Source organism: Triticum dicoccoides, chromosome 1A (assembly GCF_002162155.2).
Source record: "Triticum dicoccoides isolate Atlit2015 ecotype Zavitan chromosome 1A, WEW_v2.0, whole genome shotgun sequence".
NCBI lineage: Eukaryota > Viridiplantae > Streptophyta > Magnoliopsida > Poales > Poaceae > Triticum > Triticum dicoccoides.
The window spans coordinates 283,189,122-283,207,124 of NC_041380.1; positions in this window are offsets into that span (position 1 = coordinate 283,189,122).

The window sequence follows — 18,003 nt, forward strand, 5'->3', positions numbered from 1 at the left end:
GAGGTCATGTCTGCCGGATCAACTTGCTCCTGATAGAATTTTAACTCCTCCGTGGCACAAACCGACTCAGCATAAGCCGCATCGCCTTCTTCACACTCCAAAGCAATCTTTATACTTCCATGTACTGTGATAGTCCCCTTATGACCTGGCATTTTAAGCTGCAGGTAAACATAACATGACCTTGCCATAAACTTAGCATAAACCGGCCGCCCAAACAAGGCGTGGTATGGACTTTTGATCTTCACCACCTCAAATGTTAATGTTTTTGACCTTGAATCGTAGTCATCTCCAAAAGCTACCTCCAGAGCTATCTTACCAACAGGATATGCAGACTTACCAGGCACCACACCATGAAGTACCGTATTCGACGGTTTAATATCCTTATCTGTCAACCCCATACGGCGGAATGTATCATAATACAAAATATTGATACTACTTCCCCCATCCATGAGCACTTTAGTGAACTTGTATCCCCCAACTTGAGGGGCTACCACCAAGGCCAAATGACCTGGATTATCAATCCGGGGCAGGTGAACCTCTCTACTCCAGAAAATAGGTTGCTCCGACCAGCATAAATACTGAGGTACTGCCGGCTCGACAGAGGTGAATGCCCTTTAGCGAAGCTTCTGATCACGTTTGCACAAACTAGTAGTGAAGACATGATATTGCCCGTTGTTCAGCTGTTTGGGATTGCTCTGATAACCCGACTGCTTCTGCTGCTGCTGACTCCCCTAATGGTTGTAACCTCCTTGGTTTCCTTGGTGTCCTTGATTGACGTGTCCGGTTTGATTGCCTGGAAATCCTGAACCGGAACCACCACTTCTATAACCCGGCCCGTGGAAACCTCCTCCTGAACCGCCGGGCGGGCCGTTGTCATATTGGAACATATTGGAATTCTTGAAATCCCGCATGATATCACAATCTTTCCAGAGATGTGATGCCGGTTTATCCTTCGATCCGTGCTTTGGACAAGGCTGATTTAACAAACGCTCCAAACTGTTGCCTGGACCTCCACCCCTCTAGGGCTACTTGCCTTCATGGCGCTGGCCATTCTCATGCGCGTTGGTATTTGCGACAAAGTCCAAACCACTGTCGGCCTTGCGCTTACCAGCGTTTCCATGGCCTACCAGATTATGTTGTTGGCCTTTGGCATTGCCGCTCTTCTTACCCTTCTCCGGTTTGTCCTCCTCTGAATCCGGATCCTTGGTATTATCTGAATCGGCATATTTAACCAAAGCGGCCATGAGTGTTGACATGTCATTGCAGTGACGTTTGAGCCTTCCAAATTTCTGTTTCAGCGGTTTGAAACGGCAATTGCCCTCTAACGTTAACACTGCGGTGTCTGCATTGATACGATCTGATGAATGCAAAATCGCCGAGACCCGTTTAACCCAATAGGTCGTGGACTGCCCTTCTTCTTGGACACAAGTGGCCAGATCTACAACTGACATTGGGTATTTACATGTATCCTTGAAGTTCTGGATAAACCGGTGCTTCAGCTCGGCCCATGATCCAATAGAGTTGGTCCGCAAGCTCTTCAACCAAGTGCGAGCTGTTCCTTCCAACATCATGGTGAAATATTTAGCACACACCGCCTCATCCACATATAACATCTCCATTGTCATCTCGTAGCTCTCCACCCACGCCTCTGGCTGCAAATCGGCGGTGTAATTTGGTACCTTACGAGGTCCCTTGAAATCCTTGGGTAGTCGCACATTACACAAACCGGGAGTTAAACATGGTATCCCTAAGGAACTGAACATCGCTCCTGGCTCTATGGAGGCGGTGGGGTGAACCGGAGTATGCTGTCGTGCTCCGTGTCGAGCTGTCAATTCGGCCTCTCGACGTGCGCGGCCATGGTCCACAACATCTTGCGCATTAGCACCTCCCCCAGCCGGCTTGTTCCCTCGTGGCGAATTTCGGCGACGTGCACTACTGGACACGGCCAGTTCGTCCTCCATGTGTCTGCTATAACTCCGGCTTGGACGGGGAGTGGAATGAATCCTCTCACGGCTGTGCGAATATGCTTGATGTTGATTTAGTGCTGTCTGAAGGAGGTCCCTGGCCCGACGTGCTTCCACTGCAACTGGTGACTCGCCGTCAGTTGGGAGGGCCACCAGGCGTGAAGCGGCGGCCACAATGTTGTCCAACGGGTTGGAATAATGCCCGGGCGGTGTTGATGGTACCATGTTGTTCTGGCGAGGCAGGTCCGTCGTGCGTGGCTGAACCGGTGCTCCTTCTCCTAGCGCCCCCTCCCAGTTTAGCGTGGGTTGGTTACCAGCTCCTGCACCTGGCGTGTTGAAAAGATTCTACGGCTCATAAACCGACGGGAGACGTGATCGGTACCTTCTTCGCATGACTTCCTCTGAAGCATTCTGATCCAGTCTAATCTAGTAAGCCTGTGCTTCCAATTCGGCCCGCTCCGTAGCCATCCTGGCGTTCTCTGCTGCCAGGTCCGCTTTAGCCTGGGCTATCTGATCTTTCACTTTTACAATCTCCGCATCGTGCTGATCCCTGGCTGCTGCGTCTACCTCCGCGGACATCAATGTTGCTAGAGCGTCGAACAAATCAGACAGGACTTGAGCCGGAGGTGGCGCCGAGCTTCCTGCCCCTGCTGGTGTGGCCATCATTGAATCGGAGAGCATTGCTGCGGCGGTAGATGAATGAGGCGCCGATTGTGTGTCGGCCATGAGGATGGCGGCCCGGTTTGGCAGACCGGGGGAATCCGAAATACTTTTGCCCTCGGATCCTTCCTCAATCCGGCCGTCCTACAACTGGTAAAGCGATTCGGTTTCTCTAGAGGACTTGTCATCAGAGCAGACTACGGTTTCTCCATCGGACACCGGTCCGTCCTCGTACCCCGATCCATGGACGACACCTACGAAAACATGCCTTGCCTCGGGCTGAACCGGCGAAGATCTTGCACGCCGAGCCATTTCGATGATGTCGGTGCAGATGTCCAGCTCGGGGGCCGGTTCACCGATCTTGCCGATGAAGACGTGAATCCCACCAAAGGGGACCCGGTACCCGTATTTGATTGAATCGGCCTCGGGACCCCATCCCGCGTTGTCGATGTAGAGATTTCCGCGGCGACTCTTTGTCATCCGGCCCACAGTGTATCCCTTGAGTCCATCGAAGCTGCCCTTCAAGAACTCAAAACCATCATGCGATAGCCCCACGGTGGGCGCCAACTGTCATGGGTTTGTCACGGCAGATGTCCTCATGGAAGGACTTAGTCATGGAGCCATCACAACGGGTTAGCTTAAAGGGGTTAAACCAGACAAGGGGACACGGGAGTTTTATACTAGTTTGGCCCCTTCGATGAAGGTAAAAGCCTACGTCTAGTTGTGATTGGTATTGCTAGGGTTTCAAAGGTCAGGGAGCGAATTCGCTTTATCTGGCTCTTGAGTTGTTGTTGTCTGTCTCTAAACCCCGGCCGGTTCGTCCCTTTATATACATAGGTTGACGCCCGCCGGGCCACAGAGTCCCGAAGCCGGATTATAAACGTTTCCGGTTCGGCCTCTCTCTTTCTATCTTACTATACAAGTTACATGACTAGGCTGGTTTACATTTACGGACTGTAACCCGCCCTTGGGATCTCCGTAAAGCGCCAGCATCTTTACATCTTCATGGGCTTCTAATCTTAAAAGAGTCAACCCGGCTATATAAGGCCGGTTTTCCTCCAGTAGTAATATCCCCAACACATTCCTTGGAGGCGTTGAATCAAACTTATATCTCTTAGTGAAGCCGTCCGCTCTTAAATCATCTTCAGAGCACAGAAGTGTCAGACTCTTCCAAGATCACTGACATGCTTCATGGGAGACAAATGCGTTCTTGGTGGCAAGATTACGAATGCGATTGACATCCACCAAGAGACTATGCATTTGACGGTTCAGCCAGTAATCATGCTTATCTTGCTTTTGATGAAGTGCGACAAGAAGTTCTTGGTCATTTAGAACATGAGAGCGCTTCCGAGGCCTTTGAGCAATAGTGCTTTCTGTGTTAGCTTGAAGAGGGGCACGAGTATTGCCTGCCAATGGATAAACACGAGTGATAGCATTGGGCACATAATGACTTGGAATAGGCTGAGTGAAGCTTTGATGGTCTGCATTGTGAAGACATAGCGGCTCCTTCGCAGGGTCAGGGTAAATGGCATCAACAGACAGATTGACCTCCGGTAAAAAGACAAGATGGTTTCGTGCAGAGGGCTGATAGTTGATTGCAGAGTGAAGATTGATGAGGCGCATGACCCATGGAGCATAGAACTTCAGTCCAAAGATGTCTGAGCCTGATGCTGCCAGTTGACGAATGAAGAAATCTTGTGCATTGAAGCTCTTGCCATTGAGAATATAGAAGACCAATGTCTTCATTGTACCTTCAAGTTTTGCAGCTGGAGAATGTCCTTTGATAGGCCAGAGAGTTCGCCGTATGATGTGGTAGATGGTGCGTGGCAGATACTCAAGGTCTTCAACAAAGAACGCCTGAGGATATTTAGCATCTGGAGGTAAAGGCTTCATCATACTGAGCATCCGGCTCATGTTGGGCTCGGGCTTCTGAAAAATGCTCTCCAAAGCATCACGATGAAGCCTACAACCAGGTTCAAACAGATCGCCTAGAGTGGACAGGCCAGTTAGCTCAATGATATCAAGAGCTTTGGCTTCATGATGGACATTGCCTGTCATCCACTCAAGGACCCAAGTCTTTGGATCCTTGTTGTAGCCGCGAATGTGAAGAGTTGCATAAAACTGTAATAGAAGCAATTCATTCTAGTGTTCCTTGTTTGTGACAAAGTGCAGGAGTCCAGCGTCTCTGAAGCAATCCAACGCTTCTTCTATACAGGGTAGACCAGCTATAGCTTCAGTGTCGAGACGCATATGTGGAAATATGCGCCCTTGATTGTATAAGACGCATGAATAGTAGCTGCGCTGCTGATAGCTCCAGAACCGATCTGATGACATGCGAGATTTGGAGTATGGGTTCTTGGCGCTGTTGAAGAAGGTGTTATGTGCCACGAAGCCATTCACATTGAAGACCCCAGGTGAGGTCGCAGTGCCTGGGAATATTGGATGTCTTGGCTTGGGCTTCTGGACTTGAGGCATGTGCTCGACATGATAGTCAAATTGTGGACCCGCAGCAGGTGGAGGAACCAGAATGGGCCATCGGACCATAATAGATTGACCATGATCAAATGCCAGCTCAACAATATGAGGTCTTGGAGGGGGTACATCAGCATTGGCATTTTTGTTGACATGGGCTGCAAGTGGCACAATAGCTTTAGGAGGAATGATTACGTCTGGTGCAGCATTGGCTTCAGGGGCCACATTGGCTTCAGGTGCTTCATTATTGGCTTCGGGCATGACGACATCAGTGTCGTCAGCAGTGTTGTTGGTGGTGGTGACGTTCGCTTCAACCTCCACTTGTGTGGCTGGAGGGTTGGACACATTTTCCTCGGGAGCAGCATCTTGGTGGACTGGGGAAGTTGCAATTCGTTCTTCTTCAACTCTTGGTTCTTCTTTATCATCGACTGATGCAGCCGGAATATCTTCAGCCGTTTTGGCTTCAGACTCAGAGACGTTCACAGTTGGAGTGGCTTCAGCGAACACTTGACATGCAACAGATCGGTGGTGCACTTCTCCTTCTGGAACGCTCGGAAGAGTGACTTGGGGCCTTGGTCCTTTGTGAAGCCTACATAACACTGGCGACGCCTGTGGAGATGGAGTTGGCTGGGCCTCAAAGTCATCATCATCTTGCACTGGTGAGGTGACTTGTGCTTGGGGAGTACTTGGGGTGTCTTGTTGTTGTGGGTGATCAGCCCACGATGCATCCTGAGCAATTGGCGTTAGAGGACGACCAATGCTGATGAGCTCGTTGTGTGTGAGCACAGACGATGATACCACATTTTGTTCAATCTGAGGAAGGACTTCATCATCTGCTACATTGTCGTGGTGACCAACGGCTTCAGCTGTGGTGGGGTCAATAGCTGGATTCTCTTTAGATTCAGGAGCCTCTGTGGAAGTAGGCTCATGAACTACCAGACGACGTTCACGATGTTCAGACAGAGGACGAGCAACAAAAATTGGCTCGACAAGAAGGGGCTCTATGGAAGCAGCCCGGTCTCTCTTCTTTGTTTTCCTTTTCTTGGTTGGGGGAGCATCATCAGTGGTGGCTTTTGTCTTGCGCTTTCTGGCTTCGGCTTCAGCTGCTCTAGTTTTCTTGAATTCTGAAGCCACTGTGGGGACCTTAGGCTTCGAGCCTGTCATATTGGCTGGGAAGACAATGCGAGGTTCTTCCTGCCTTGACGCTTCTGGTTCTGCCACAGCTGGCTTCTTCTTCTTGTTGGCAGCCATTCTGGGGTCGATGCCTGGTTTCCCCAAGGCCTTGCGCTTTTCAGCTTTTTTACTATAAACAGTAGGGTAAAACCCCACTGCAACTTTTATTAAGTAAAGAAAGGGAAATAACACAATGTCTTAAGGGCTTGAGGTAAGCCCAGAAAAAGAAAGAAAGAAAGAAGGAAAGAAGAGAAAGAAGAAAAAACAGAAGAAAAAAGAGAGAAACTATCAAAAAAAACTATACTACCCCTAAAATTACAAGATGGACTCTAACCAAGCTCCAAATTGTGGCAGAAACTTATTCTTCATCTTGAATTTCAATAACTTGAGCTCTTCCAAATAGATGTGTTTCCAACCCTGAAAAGAGGGATTAATATGTTCAAAGATCTTGTTGTTTCTAGATATCTAGATAGCCAAAGAACCTAGTATAATGATCTCCATGAAGAAAGGAAGCTGCAATTTGTCTTTAAGGTCTTGAAATGCTTCCAGCACTGACAGGTTGCTTGTTCTGGTTGGGCAAATGTAATCCCAACATTGTGCAGCAAAAGGGCAACTCCAAAAGAGATGATGTAAAGTCTCCTCCTGATGACAATTTCGAACAACACAGTTATAATCATCCAGCTCAAAGTTCTTTCTTCTTAGTAGATTCCTAGTATTAACTCTGTCATGGAACAGTTGCCAGAAGAAAATTTTGTGTTTAGGTTGACATGAGCTTTTCCATATCCAACTGAAATGAGATGGAGTTACCTTATATCCAATTAACACCTTATATGCTTTGATTGAGGAGTAAAATTCATTGCCCCATATGTAGCTCCATGTGTCCCTCAACTGCAGGTGCTCTGAGTTTCTCAAAGAGATGCAAATAGTTTCCATTTCAAGGAATTCCTCATATGCTTGGGTGGTCAGTGGTAGGTGAAATGAATCCTGGAGGTACTCAGTATGGATGACTTGATTGACAGTAATAGAGGTATTTCTGGCAAAAGTAATGAGGTGGTGAAATTTGTGTTTCATGACAAAGTCATGCCAACAATCAACCCAAAACAGAGCACTTTGACCATCTCCTACATTACATCTAGCAATTGCTTTGTATTAATCAATAAGAGCTAAATTTGACTTCCACCAGAAGGATCCCTCCCTGCTGTTGCCTGGCAAATTCCCAATACTGTAGTATGTCTCCCAAACAAGATTTACCCAGGGAATATCATGTCTGTTGAAAAACTTATGAAGATTTTTCATGAGCAATGTCTTGTTGTGAGTGAAAATATCCATGACTCCTAAACCTCCTTGACTCTTGGGTCTACAAACAGTTTTCCATGCCACAAGTGCTGGTCTACGATCCCCCAAATCCGGGCTCCTCCATAGGCAATGTCTCAAATATTTAATGATCTGCTACTTGATAGTTATAGGAACATCTAGGCAGCACATGTAGAAAATGGTTAATGAAGCAAGCACTGATTTTACCAATAGTAGTTTTCCTGCTTGTGTCATGAATGTAGATAATCCAGCAAGTCTTTTGGCAATTCTTTGAACTAGTGGAAAATATTGCTCCACAGTTGGTTTGTAAATTCCCAGAGGTAATCCCAAGTATGTGAAAGGGAAGTGGCCTCTGGAGCACTGCAATGTGTTTGTGAATATATCCACTCTGTCCTCTGCAACATTTATGGGCACCATGACTGACTTACAATAATTTACCTTCAAACTAGTGGCTATAGCAAAAGTGTTGAGGAGTGCCTTAATACAAATGAGCTCTCTGGCATTAGCTTTCATAAAGACCAGGGTATCATCAGCATATTGCACTATTGGAAAATCAGGGCAAGAATTCACTTGAAGAGGGGGAGTTATAATCCCTAATCTCATAGCCTTATTAAAGATGGACGGAAGGAGGTCAGCAGCCAGAACAAAAATCAAAGGTGAGTAAGGATCACCTTGTCTGACCCCTCTTTTGTAATAAAATTTCTTCCCAGGAACTCCATTGAGCATAACAGCAGAAGAAGCAGATGTGAATATAAGCTTCATCCAAGAAATCCATTTTCCCCAAAATCTTTTGCTCTGAATATGTCAATGATGGCCTGATGTTCAATAGTATCAAAAGATTTTTCAAAATCTAACTTGATCACCAACATCTCCTCTCTAGATTTGTGACACTGGTTTATATACTCATAAGCCCACCCAAGGCAGTCTTGAATCATCCTGTTTTTCAAAAAACCATATTGATTAATATGTACTATCTGTAATATCACTCCCTGAAGTCTGTTGGCTAATAGCTTTATAATGATTTTCATAACACCATTAAGCAAAGAAATGGGTCTAAAGTCATTTGGTGTGAGAGGTACTTCTTTTTTAGGAATTAAAGTGATGAAAGATGTATTGATGCTCTCAAGGTTCACAGTGCCAGCATGAAAATCCATGATCAGTGTAGTAGTATCTTCTTTAATAATGTCCCAGCAAGCTTTAATAAATTCATTGTTGAAACCATCTGGACCTGGGGATTTATCAGTTGGTAAGTTCTTCACTACATCATCAATTTCTTCTTGTGTGAAAGGCCTTTCAAGTTCCTGAAATATTTGTGGATCAACTCTATTCTCATATAAATCATGCAAATCAAAATGCATATTATGCCCACTTGATTGTCCAAGTCTTTTTTTAAAAGCCTCCCAAAGAATAGCAGCCTTGCCTGCATGATTAGTGATCTCCACTTGCTCATCATTTAGCAGCATTGAAATCTTGTTATGTCTATGATTAATTGAGGCCTTACTGTGGAAGAATTTTGTGTTCTCATCTCCAAACTTAACTCCTTTAATTTTTCCCCTTTGTTTCCAGTAGATCTTTTGATTATTAAGCACCTCCAGAAGATACTCTTTTAACAGTCTCCTACAGTTTGCCTCAAATAAGGTTAGGTCTCTGTATTCCTCAATCATGTCCCAAAGAAAAATACAATTATTTAGTTCCTCAATCTGCTTTTTCATACAAGAGAGGTTTTTGGCCCACAGTTTCAGTATTCTCCTGAGATTTTTAAATTTGGCATTGATTTTCTTAGTCGGATCAGAAAAACCCACTGGAATATTCTAGGCAGCCTAGACAATATCCTTGAAAGAGCTATGTTTCAACCAATAATTTTCAAACCTGAAAACCTTAGACTTTGGGATGCTAGTTCAAATTTTAATCAAACATGGAATGTGATCAGAAATTGGTTTGGCCAGAGGAAGAGCAGTGGAATCAGGAAAGGAGGTCATCCAAGCAGCAGAAGTAAATATCCAGTCTAGCTTTTCTAAGAGAGGACTATCTTGCATGTTACTCCAGCTATATTGCCTACCTTTTAAAGGCAGTTCCACCAACCCTAGGTTACTAATAGCCTCATTGAACAAAAGCATCTGATTGACATCCCCACCTGGTTTATTCATGTCTTTTGGGGATCTGATAAAATTGAAATCTCCCATGAGAATCCATTCAGTCTCAATGTCCATTTGAATGGAGTTTAACCAGTCAATAAATTCTAGCTTATCTTCTTGGTTGTAGGGGCCATAAATATTGGTTAGAACCCAGGAGTGATGAGATGTTTTGCATGTAAACTGAACTGTGAGAGAGAACTTGTTTTGAAATATCAATTCACCATTGAAATAAGAGCCATTCCATGCTATCAAGATACCACCATAGGCCCCCACATAGGGGAGAAATTCAAACTTATTAAATCTTTGTGGACAAAATTTGTGCAGGTAAGCAAGGTCAAAAAGTTCTCTTTTAGTTTCCTGAATGCAAACAATACAAGTTGCACTCTCCTCAATTTTCTGTCTGATGGCCAACCATTTATCTGAGGAATTAATGCCCCTTACATTCCAGTTCAATATGTTCCATGATCTATTGTTATTCATTAATACAAATAATCAAATTGTAATTAATCACCAGGTGCCATCCCTTGGTGTTTATCCCTGTATTAAGCAGCTGTATATTCCCAGCAGAAACTTCCTTTCTCAACAAATCAAGAACAAAACAAGCAGCAGCATGGACATCAGCCTCTTCCAAGGTAATCAAAGTACACTTGTCCCACTGGACCCACATCACACAGTTAGGGGTACAGACATATAGAAGAAAAGATCTCCCACTACTAATCAAAATGATGCAGGGAGTGCCAAATCCATTTATATTACATAGATCACCAAAATAAGCCACTGCCACTCTACAATGTTGCTGCAGTAAGTTGTGTAAATAAAGGAACTGGCTTGTAGGCTTGGAGTAGAGGTGTGTAGTCATGTTTACACAGCATGAGGGTTAGCATCTCCAGTGGCCTTAGGGACCTTGGCCATCTCCTCATGCTCCTTTTTCTTGAGCTTTTTGGACAACTTGTCATGTGCCCCCTCCTCAGATACCTTGCAGAAACTCTTTGTCAGATTTTTCACAACTTTATTATGAATTGTTGGGGGTATAGCATTACAAGGGAGGCAAGTCTGAACAGTGCAAGGTTTTCTCCTATAACCATTGTTATCTTTCTTAATCCTATCACTTCTTCTTACCTCAGTTTCCACAAGAGGTTCCTTCTCCATTCTCTTCCTTGAAACTGCCTCTCCAAGTGGCAAAATGAGCACCTTATTTGGAGACACCTGTTGTAGTGGGCTCCCTATGCCACTAGAAGAGTGAGCTGCTGGGCTAATGCCCTCATTTTCCTTACCAATGCCCTGCATAAAGTCTTTACAACTTGGGGCCTGAGAAGTGGAGCAGTTATCAGGTATGTGAAATGTAAAAGTCTCTTCAGTAGAACAGTTTGCAGTCAACAAAGTCCATAATTCAGATTTGAGCAATTTCATAATCCAGCCAAACTTGTCAGGAGTTAAGAGAAGGTGGATTATGAAGTTGAACCAACTTACTGGAATATCAATCTTAAAAGTGTTGACTGCTCCCTGAGTGGCTGGAGCAAAATGCTGAATCCACAGGTCCAAGCCATCTTCAGAGATCAAATGAGAGCCATCAATAATGTCTTTAGCATGTGATTCAGCAATTTCTTGAACATCAAAAGAATTGGGAGAACAAGGTACAGAAGGAGGGCCACAAGTACCTTTTTATTATCTTCAGAAGGAGCAGTAGGGACATTCTCGTTCCCTTAATAATGGATTTGTCCACCTCCCCCTTAGTCGCAGTAGCCCCAGAGCCCATAGTCATAACATTGTCTTTCTCATTGTCAGTGGCTCCTTCATAAGCAAATTCCTGCGCTTTAGAACTACCAGCCTTTATAGTGACATTATGAGATATGTTCTGCATATTGTTATCCCCATAAGCAAGCATGTGATGACTTTGTTGTGCCACCTCTTTTGGTTGCACCATCAATACAACCTGCTCCTGCAACTCAGGTACATGAGGTGGAATCTCTAGGGGCTGAAAGTCTGGCACCTGCAAGTTAACATTCTCCTCCTCCAGGGAAGCAAGGCCAGTCTCAGCTTCCTCTAGGTCTGCCTAATAAGCTAGAGCAATGTTTTGCAGTCCCATGCCCAAAAGAGGAACTTGTGCCGCCTGATTCACCTCCTCACTAGAAGAGTGTGTAAGAGACAAGAGCCCATCAGATAAAGAAATAGTAGTTGTGATGCTACTGTTAGGAGCACCCTCTTCTGGTACCACATGTATCTCCTACTGTTGTTGCACAAGAATAGGGGGATTTGGCTGTGGGAAAGCCCAGTGGTCATTTTCCTCCTGCTCATCCCACTCATCCCATTCTGCATTGTTAACTTGATCATTGTTTAATGGCAGAGGTTGGAACCCAGGAAAATCATTAGCATGCTGCGGTACTGGGTGTGGGTCCACCCCTGGAGGAGGAATTGGGTCCTTATCTACAGGTACACCTCCAAGCATTTCTTCTAGCAACACTTCAACAGAAGAGGTCCAAGATTCTTCATCAAAACTCTCTCCTTCAGACCACCTAATACTTTTAGGCACATCCAAGAGGTCAGTAACTCTGGCCTTGACCAAGATGTTTCCTCGAAGAGCATCCTCCTTTTCCCAGCTAATGATTCTACCCCATTTGGAAATAGCAGCAGCAACATCCTCTGTATTACAGTAATCAAACGGCACCTCCACAAAAAGCAACCAGCAAGTTCTGTTAAAATGAATTCTGCGCCAGTTTCTACCTTGGTAATGCGGAGTGAGAGAGATAAAAACATCTCCAAATGGGTGTGGACTTTGCATGACCAATCTGTCCCTATCCCGCACATGCCTGAATTGAACATACGCCTCCCCAAAAGGACAAGGCTGAATCTCTCGAAACTGCACCTCTTCCTCCCCTTGCAAAAACTCTTCTAGAACATCTCGAACATTAGGGAAGAATACCTCATTTGGATGTGGATGAATAGTCGCCATCGCCCAGTCTTCATGGCGACGCGGGCGGTGCGGCAAGATGGCCCTGGAAACCCCATTTCTCCCCTCCTCAACCTGAATGTGGAAACCATGAGGGACGAAAGGAGTTGGATCGATATGGATGTTTGCCATTGCTGACACTTCAGACGCACAGAGCACGAAGGCCCTCCCCGGCGATGAAGAAGAAGGTGGCGAGCTTGACGAGGTTGAGGCAGAGTTGGTAGGTGAGGTGGAATGCGAGGAGGCAAGCAGGGGTCTCGGCTGAAAATTTGGGAAAAGATCCTTGACCAGCACCTTAAATGTTGAGGCTTGCCTTAACGGTAATGCTGGCCCGGGACAGCGAAACCACGACTCCACCGCACCCTCGGCCCAGGCCTGCTCCGGTGGGCTTTGGAAAGTATCAAACTGGATAAAAGGCCAAAGCCCAAGAAGATTTGGTCTCGAACAATTGCGCGCGTAATGACCCTGCTCCCCGCATGCATAGCATGTCACGTATCTTTTGGTACGTTGATGTTGAGTAATAACTTGGAGCTCATTGTGCTGCCCCTCTTCAAGTCGCGCATTGGAATCAATCAAGGCACCCCTCTGATCACTCCTAATTTGAATAGGGCCTGAAAGACGTTCAAAAACTGATCTGGTATTCCGGTGAGCCGGAGCACCAGTCCGGCGATCGCCGAAATCATGATTCAGTGCTTTACCATGCCTACCCACTAACGTCCATTCTCTATCCTGCTCAGCATAGAACGCTCTCTCTTCTCTAATCCAATTTGGTCCACCAAAATTCCAGAGGTTAAATACCATCTCAAACTCTTTCTCAACAACTCTGCCCGCATTATAAATCTCAAAACCCACCGATTTAGATGCAACCGAAAACTTGAAAGATCTATCTTTGAGATGATGAACTCTAAAGCCTTGGGCATAACCACCAAACATAGCAAGAAGCGAAACACTAACTGTGTGTGTATCAAGCTTGAAAGATGCTCTACAAAAAGAAACCACCATGATGAACTCTCATTGACGAAACCCCGGTGAGAAAACCACTAGGTTCCCAAACTTTCTCCTCATGTCTGCTTGGAACTTCTTCCCACGATCAAAGTTGAGAGCAAAAGGAGCCATAGTGTAGCTGTTGTGGCCGGAGTGGCACATAACAAGGAGGGTGGCTGCCGGAGCCAGAGTGGCTACCGGTAGGAGGCTGGGGGGTGGCCGCCGGTGCCGGAGTGGCCATCGGCGTAGGTCGCCTAGGAGTCGCATAGGAGTCGCCTATGAGAGGAGGGGCAGGTTGGGGTGTTGGTCGCCTAGGAGTCGCTTCGAGGTATAGTGTAGCCTTGAACACATTTGGTAGCAAGATTATTCATGCGCTCACGAGAACCTTTTACTTCTTCTCATTTCTTGTGGAATGCCTCCTTGAGCTCATGCATCATGACCTTCAAGTTTTGAATGTCTTCAACATTGAGCTTGGCCATGTGCTTCTTGAGCTGAGCCTTTTCATAATCGATCTTATGCTTCAGCTCAACAATTTTCTGAGCTAGAGCCAGCTCAGGAGCAATGGCTCCATGGAAGGAGATGCTGAGGCCAATTAGAAGCTGAAGATCATCAAAACTGACATTTGGGCTATCAAACCACTCATCAATAAACTTGTATAAGATTTCCACATCAAAGAGGGGAAGATCATTGAAGATTTCCGCCTCTTGCTTGCTCTTTATCAACTGCTCAAGAGCGTCATCGCCAAGATCGTCATCGCTGGACAGATCATTGGCGTCATTCTCATTTCTGAAAATAGCAGCAGGGGTCAGTGCTTGACCAGTGGGTTGCATGGGCTTTTTCAACTTGGCAGACTTGGAGATGCGTGAGAGATCTTCAGACTGCACACTGGCTTCAGGAGGTGCAGTGGCCAAAGGCTTCGCCCGTGAGACCTTTGGTGCAGAGGGGGGCTTTGATGCCTTTGGTTTCTTGTGCTTTTTCAGCTTCGGATGTGCAGGCGCTTCATCAGAGTCAGCGTCATCTGCAGGTCGATCCACATCTTCCCCTTGAACCCTGATACGAGTGATGAGACCCTCTAAGTCATAGAAGGGCCCAACCAGATTTGGTTCAGCTTCGCGTGTGTCATCGGCACGAGGCGCAGAGGGTCCAGGATTGAATTCTAATCCCCAAGATTTCTTGTTCTCCTTGGCCGAGTTCTTGGCAAACTGGAAGTTGCGCTTGAACATATTGTCATCCCGACACCATAGCAGAGATGTGGGATGAGCATTAGTAGGTTGAGGTCCACGGACCATGCAAGGGAAGAAACCATGAGCAATGGCTTCAGTTCTGGTCTTGGGTTGAAGATTTTTATAGAGAATATCTCCCAAGGGACGCTTGATAGCATTCTTCTCAGCATACTCCTTGGTGAAGAATCTGTACTTAAACCATTGCTCGCCCAAAATCTTCGAATCCATTGGATTCGAGTTTTGCGTTCATTATAGGTTTCTTCAGGGTCAGTTTTGTACAGTTCATGCAGATCAGCTGGCAAATCCTTTGATGTTTCCCCGCGGCGCTGTTTGCTGCCCTTCCTTACTGACTTTTGCGAAGCCATGAAGTTCAAACTGTATGGCTTCAACACTGACAAAGGCTTCTTGGTCAGACAAGAACTGGCTTCGGGAGAGTTGATATGCTGCTGTAAGAATTCTGCAAATGAATGTAGACTATGAGAACCAAGGGATTCTCCCACGAACATGTACCTGTGACAGCATTAAAGATGCGAGGGAAGGGGAAGAGGTCATATGCATTCTCAGAATATTTTGAAGATAAATTAGTTTGAAGACAATGACCTCATAACGCGAAGACATTCACTTATGTGTTTGAAGTTGGTTCCAGATTTGTACGAATCCAAGAATAGGTACAAGTGAGGAATCTAACTGGTTTAGATGCATAAGTGAAGATGCTAGGCACAGTATGAGATGCAGAACTAGATAGATCCAAGTTTGTAGTCACAGAAACCACTTTTGGTGAAGAAGGATGAATCGATTAGGTCAAAAGATGGTAAAAAGTAAGATTTTATTTACCACACGATGAACTGCTAGATGGGAAGAGTAGGAGACCGAGCAGTTCGATCCATCATGCCCTAACTTGGCAACGGGGGACACCTACGGCGGCGGCGGAGAAGACGATGTCCGCGGCCGGCGTGAGGACAGCGTCGGTGAAGTCGCGGCAGCTAAGCGCTTCGTTGCCGGCGTTGTCGAGAGCTAGCGGAGGCGCTAGGGTTTTGACGAGGTGGAGAGGTGGAAGAAGGATTTTTGATCGTGAGGGTACATGTATTTATAAGGAAAAGAACGGCACGACGCAATTACGCAGGTGCCCCTGGCGGTTCACATCTGAGGGACACGTGGCGAACATGCAACACATTGAGAGAAGTTCCATGTTCCCACGCCCGTCTGGATTTTCGGGCAGTCGTTCTGGCTTCTTCGGGTTCCAGGCAATAAGGATTAAGCAATTAAAACAGATTAAATGTTTGTCTCTGTGTCTTCTGCTGACAAGGACGCAGAGAAGATATTCGACAGTTTCAATAGAATGCATATGATTTGGATAGACAGATTTGAGGGAGGGAGCATAGAAAGGTCAGGGTCCGATCACATTCACTTAGTTCAAAAGATTCAACTAGAAGACATAGCTATAAGTGAATGCTGCAGAGAAGAGAACACTTAATATATGCATATACCAAGTCAACATTGTGAAAATAATCAAGAAAGCAAATCAATGTTGAAGACAAATCAAGTGTGAAGACTATGTAAAAGTAACGCCATGAGAAAAACACTTTTAAAGGAAGAATTTGGTGGTGGCGTTACCCACCATATAGGAAGTATTAGACTCAGAAACGGCGCACAATTATCGTGGCGCTCCGAAGTCAAATTCCACGTTAATGTATTCACACTCAGAATGTAAGTCTTCATTGATTGAAGATATACTTTACTTCGTGTGTTGCGCATCTAAGTCATCAACATGCATAAGTGTTAGGATGTGTGCCTGATCACAGGACATTTGAGGATTCAAAGATATTTAGCTCACACCGTAACTTGCAAAACCTTTTCTCATCCAAGGGCTTTGTGAAGATATCTGCTAGTTGCTCTTCAGTGTTGACGTGTATGATATCAATATCTTCCTTCATGACATGATCTATGAGAAAGTGATGACGGATCTGAATGTGCTTTTTCTTCGAGTGCTGAACTGGGTTGTTGGCGATCTTGATGTCGCTTTCATTGTCGCAGTAGAGTGGCACTTGCTTTAGATAAATGCCATAGTCTTTGAGTGTTTGATTCATCCATAGAAGCTGAGCGCAGCAAGATCCAGCAGCAGTGTATTCAGATTCAGCAGTGGAGAGAGATACACAGTTCTGCTTCTTTGAAGACCAACATACAAGTGATCGTCCTAGAAAGTGACATGTGCCTGATGTAGACTTGCGATCCACCTTGTCACCAGCATAATCAACATCTGAGAATCCAACTAGATCAAACTCTGAGCCCTTTGGATATCATAATCCTAGTGTTGGGGTGTGAGCCAAATATCAAAGAATTCGCTTCACCACTAAGTGATGCGATTCCTTTGGTGCCGCTTGGAATCGGGCACACATGCAAACACTAAGCATGATATCTGGCCTAGATGCACATAAGTAAAGCAAAGAACCAATCATGGAGCGGTATACCTTTTGACCGAACTCTTTACCATTGGTGTCAGAATCTAGATGACTCTTGGTAGGCATTGGCGTCGTGTAACCTTTGCAGTCTTGCATTGCAAACTTCTTCAGGCAATCCTTGAGGTATTTCTCTTGAGATATGAAGATGTCATTGCGTTGTTGTCGTGTTTGAAGACCAAGGAAGAACTTCAACTCACCCATCATGGACATCTGATATTGCTCTTGCATCATGTATCCAAACTCATCACTGTATTTCTTATTAGTGCAGCCGAAGATAATGTCATCCACATATATTTGGCACACAAACAGTTCACCATCATATGTCTCCATGAAGAGCATGGGATCCAGGGAACCAGGTTTGAAGCCTTTGCTCTTCAGGAAGTCCTTGAGTGTGTCATACCAAGCACGAGGGGCTTGTTTGAGGCCATACAGTGCCTTGTTGAGCTTATAAACCATGTCATGATGCTTTGGATCTTCAAAGCCAGGCGGTTGTGCAAAATACACTTCTTCTTCAATCTTGCCATTGAGAAAGGCACTCTTCACATCCATTTGATATAGAAGAATGTTATGATGATTTTCATAGGCCAGCAGTATGCGTATAGCTTCAAGCCTAGCCACAGGAGCAAATTTTTCATCGAAGTCAATCCCTTCCACTTGAGTATATCCTTGAGT